This window comes from Pinus tabuliformis, chromosome Q (assembly GCF_031772625.1).
Source record: "Pinus tabuliformis cultivar Carrire ecotype Pingquan chromosome Q, CPIR1, whole genome shotgun sequence".
Lineage (NCBI taxonomy): Eukaryota > Viridiplantae > Streptophyta > Pinopsida > Pinales > Pinaceae > Pinus > Pinus tabuliformis.
The window spans coordinates 725,101,120-725,106,918 of NC_142296.1; the positions used below are offsets into that span (position 1 = coordinate 725,101,120).

Here is a 5,799-nt window from a genome sequence, read left to right on the forward strand (position 1 = left end):
CAAAATTTGATGTTTAATATTGTTCCATATAGTTATTTTCATAAGCTTATTGTATCATAAGATTCAACACACCTGAACTCAACTTATTTTTGTAACATTAAGTTCAATAAAATATGCATGATTAAGAAAACTAGGGTGAAATAACACTCATATAATTTCATACCATGATCTTGTATTATTATTTCTTTTTATAATTATATTACTATTGGAAAATCATATTCAATAAAATATGCATCATTAAGAAAACTGGGGTGAAATAACATTCATAATTTCAAACCATGATTTTGCATTATTATTTCTTTTTATAGTTATATTACTATTGGAAAATCATATTAAAGGTATAAAAGGTGACATAACTATTGACTAGCTTGAAATATAAATATGTAAAATAAAACTGAAAATACATTATCAACTTAAAAACATGAATTATTTGCTATTTTATAACTCTGTTGTATCAATCTCACATTTTAATCTACCATCCTTTCCCCTGCTACCTTCATAGGCTTCATGGTATATCTCAACAAATTAACTTCGTTTGTGTCTCGTTTCAGCCTTTCCCCTGCTACCTTTAACTTCTTTTGTGTCTCGTTCCCACCTTTCCCCTGCTACCTTCATAGGTTTCATGGTATATATCTCAACAAATTAACTTCTTTTGTGTCTCGTTCCAAGAACTCCCTCTCAATCAGATCTTCAATCCGCCTTTTAATTTGCATGAAATCTACCTTGAATAGCTTTTCAAGTTCCTGAGCACATTCACTCACAAGTATTTTGTATTGTAAAACCCTTTTTGCCTTCATAATGCGTACTATCGATGCATCAATAAGAAAACGTCTATCCTCCTCCGATGATTTTTTCTTGTCGCTCAGCAGTGGCATTGGAAGTTTTATCTTCCCTTTTTTATCTGTAAAATTAAAATTGATTTTGAAGTCATCTGATGCAGTTACCGTGGTCGTATCTGGAATCTTGAGAAGAATTTTATACTTGTCACAGGCCAGTGAATAGAGAAGTCCATCAATTTCTTCCTCTGCCAAATTCAAGTGCTTTTTGATGTTGGAATAACTCAACTTTTCAGAGGCATTGAACAACAATAATATTGCTGTTTGGCAAGTTGTTGCTATCAGTTTTATTGATGTTCTATCAAACTTACCAATTATAGTACAGGATCCCAAGGAATATATCCATTTAAGTTTTTGATGTTGGGCTTCTGCGGAATAATAGTCTGTAAATGCTTCAACACATCTAACCATCTCTGGAGGTAAATTAATGTGAGGGCACTTGTATGTTGGCCAAAATTTAGTTGTCAGCACTGCAGCTGTAAACTCTATTCCAAGATGTATATTTCTATTATTTTTAAGATATGTTTCGAAATTACTTTGTCTCTCCTGCGATCCTGTCCAATCCGTTAGCATGCCCGCAATCTGTGACGTTAATTGGGCACCACATTTCTGCTTCATCTTTGACAATATGCTCTGCTCATGATCAATATTTGCACTTTTGCCGAGCAGAATTCGGCGAGTTAGTTTTTCCTTGTAGGATTCAACAAACACATCTTTATCCCAGATATACTCTACAAATTCCACCACATTTTCAATTATATCGTCCCCTCTCAACTTTTCATTACTGCTAACAGTATCACAAAGTGTAGCCAGCCATTCAGCACTGGTACTTCCTGCAATTCCTTTATTACAGATCGCCTCAAATACTTCTTTTAAAGCCCTGGAAAAAGCAGTGTTCTGTTGTGCATATTTCATATATTGGTCACGTAATTCTATGACCGTCCTCACAAATGCAGACACATCCTGCAACAATAAGCTTTTATCCATTCTCCCTGCATTATTCTGGATTACAGCATCTTCAAATTGTTTAACAGGTGGTGTTACTTCACTAATAACATGCTGCTTAAAAATATTAGCAATTGATTCCCAGCCATTGGGTACTCGATCAAATAAACCCCCCATCATCAAAATATCGTTATATCTATGTTCCCTGAGCAACGCAAGGCATCCTGAATTTTCATCCGCAACAAAATGTGTAGTGTAATGGGAAAACAGTGCATTTTTCAGTTTGTGAAATAGCCTTTGCTCGCAAATATCTAGCAACTCTGGCAAATATCTGGCAACTTTTTCCTTCTGGCGTATCACATATTCATCTACCCTTGACATGTAGTCCGTATAGGAATTTTGTAAAAACCATGAAGCAGGCTTCCGAGAATAGATATCTCCAGTATGTTCCAACATGGCCACTTCAAAAACATTTGTATAGAAATCCATGTGAACCTCCACAAAAATGGCCACAACATCCTTCAAAAGGGTCTCATTTCTAACTGGCTCTCCTTCTTGCTCTTCGTCAATAACAACAATCACTGCTTTCTTCACATTATTTCCCATTTTCCCCAAAACCAGGTCTCGGAAGTACATGATTCCAACTTCTCTGACTGAAGGAAGACGATACTTATCAGTGAAGTAGCGATCTAAATATTCGAAGAAAACAAACTTCATATAACGGAGCATCGCCTTGAAAATTTTCCAGCGTTTCACAAGTTCTCTCAACAACACCTGATTATCATTCTGTTCGCTCAAATTCGGTAAAACCATAAAGGTGACGTACTCTTTAATGCAATCCTCGTATCTGTTATAAATATAGAGTTGTCTCTCATAAATTTGGTTATGGTGACTGCACATGTTATAGACGGTACTGTAAATAGCCACTTTCTCGTCCGCAGCCACCTCAAAGTTGACATCTTCTTCCAACCGGCTACTCAGCTGTAGGAAAGCTTTGTAAATAAAAGCCCAACATTCTTCCAGATCAACCATATATTTGTCTTTCTTGGCCTTATTGACAATAGCCCATCCTTCTTGCAGGTTTATGATACTTCCACTTCCACTTCCACTGCCACTGCTCGTCGTCATGGTCATTTTGAGGAGCGAATACTCGGTGATCAGAAGCTTTGGCGACCCGAGAAGGTGAAGCTCAAGAATCCGTTTGTGATAAACGAGTGATCGCAACTTTGTATTTACTTATATGATTGTAAGGGTAAGTTATGTGGGCACCACTTGTGAATGTGGTGTGCATTTTTTGATATAATGGTAATGTACCACTCGCCACGGTTGAGTCGGCGGCTTCGGTATGAGCCCATTTTCATCATATTTATGTCTAGTAGTTCCTTGGTTTCGTTTTTTTCCCTACAATGATATTTATCTCTATTTCTTTTGTTTCGGTTTTTTCCCAATGGGAAAACTTTCACCTCTCAAACCAGCAGGAAGTGGTTTCGGTTTATTTCCCGGGTCTCACCCTTTCATATATTTTGTCAATACAAAATTTGAATAATAATAATAATAATAATACAAAATTTGAATAATAATAATAATAATGCATACTTACAAGTAAACTAAACTAAACTATGATAGTGTTATTTTCTTTTATAATAATAATAATAATAATACATAACCTACAAGTAAACTAAACTAAATTATGATAGTGTTATTTTCTTTTTTCTTTATTATTGATGGTGTTTTCTTTTGGAATTACCAAATTGCTTTTAAAATGAAATTTTATATTATTTTATATTACCATGCGAGTGTGTGTTTATTTTATTTTTAATATATCCTCGATTTTGTGTAAATCACATAATTGAGCCTAGGTGAGAGCTTGAATTGTTTCCTTACCATGATATAATGATAGGCCATGTTTCTTCAACAACATCAACTTGTGGCTAAGAACAAGGGATCTAGACCTTAGAACTAGAACTATTGTGACATATCTCAAGGTATATAATCTACTGCTATAAATCCATTTCATTGAACATATAGATATACAATTTCACCCTTCACCACTGAAAAAAATGTTAGAAAAAAATAGACCTTTATATTCATGGATTTCATATGCATGTTGGATGTCATTCTTCTAATCTAAGTAGCCTTAATATCATAGCTTTGAGCACAAATTGTACCAAATCCTCAAGACATGAGGAAGGTCTTTCTTCGTTGATTGTTATGTGGCTCAACAAAAGTGTGTCGCTACTCATTTCAAAAATAAATGACAAGAACAAAATACCCTCAAAGTATTGTGACTACAAAGCTAAATCCTCCATTACTAGCTTTCACAATTCGACAATGCAATATTTATTTAACATTCTCGAGTCTATGTAAACCTACTCATCACTGGATCACCACCAATATCCACCTGGATCACCACTGGATCACCATTGGAACATAAGATATGATTTCTTACAAGGTTGCTGAGAATCATGCATGCTTATTCTCATCTCCATATCTGTGAAAGATCCAAACACATCTCATGTTTTGATTTAAACAATATTAACTGACCGCAATCAAGACTAAAAGGTCCAACAACAAGCTTGGAATAGATTGGCTTCCCAACATGACTGATTATAAAAAAATATTCTTCCTCTTTCTACATTTTATGGACTTAACTAGCATTTTGTTACAGTCATAGAAACATAGGCTCTTCCCAAAGGCTTCCCATAGAATGATGGACATCCCTTACATAACCAGAAGTCATGTAATATATATGCATGCTCACAATTCACCATGTGGCTTCTTAAGAAGCCCACATATATCACCTGGAACCTAATCCAAGGTCAATATGATTTAGGATAATAAAAGGGACATAACACATACTTAGGAATAAATAATTATGTCTTTGTTCTCCTCGGGGCCCCTTTCTTTCCTCTTTTACAAAATCATAGCCCCCCATGTTTTTATTCCTCTTCGTCTACTATCAATGATGTTTTTTATTAATTCTAAATATACATTTTCATACTACCTTGTTCGGCTCCCACCCTCTCACCTTGTATACATTTACATTTCTATTATGGGGATCCATTTAGGCATATTACACTTCCCAGGATCTCTCAATCACATCAAATATCAGGAGAGATTTTAAGGATGGTCGCAACTCCTAGACCATAACTCTTGGGTGAGAAAAGGGCACAGAACCATACCTTCTCCTCCTATATCAATAACTTCTTATTTTAAATGGGATCTATTAAAATAAATTCAATTAGATTCACTGAGCAGCCAACATTGAGGCGGATTGGGTCACTAAAAAGGCCATACCCTCTAGAGGCTCTGTTCCTTTCAATCTCACCCTCACTCGTACAAATTCTCAAACATTCACTTCTGAAATAAATCACACATGGGAAAAAACATCATCCTAGTAGAGCTACATTCATACATGTGGTTATCTCAACTTTCAAGTGATAAAGTCCTTCCCAGACTCCCTTGATCATAACACAGATTATAATCCAATCACTAATCACCAAAAAATTTGAAGGATCGTCACAGCTCCAAGAGCATACCTCTTGGAAGGAAAAAATGAATAGGTTCATATGTTCTTATCCTTTATCAATAGCTTCTCATTTCACATGGGATAGGTTCTCCATCTATAGTTGAGTGTGTCTTTCAGATATGCACTTCGCCTCTAATTCTCTCCATTAGCACTCCACTGCGGCCTCATTCATTGGATCAGTTAATGAAAAAAATGTGGGACATCATTCAACAACTTTATCATATGTTGAGGGGTGGTCGGGTGATGAGAGACCAACTGAATTTCATAAGATGGTTAATGTAGTCCACCCAGATCTCCCTTGTCAAGGTTGATAGTAAACTCTCCCTCTCAATCATCAATTTAAGTCCTTGGATAGTTTTGGGTTCTCTGGTTTCTATATCTTAATAGTCAAGTAGTATTTCCATAGTTGTAGATACTCAGTAAATCTTGGCAGCTTTTTGTATTAAACACAGACTTGTTCATGTACCATCAACTTTGTTCCTCTGGCCC

At 35.5% G+C, this 5,799-nt stretch overlaps 1 pseudogene; it reads right to left on the minus strand.

Annotated features, from left to right (window-relative positions):
* Positions 1-620: 620 nt before the first annotated feature.
* Positions 621-2,909, minus strand: LOC149221590 (cullin-1 pseudogene; annotated as a pseudogene).
* Between the last annotated feature and the right edge of the window lie 2,890 nt (positions 2,910-5,799).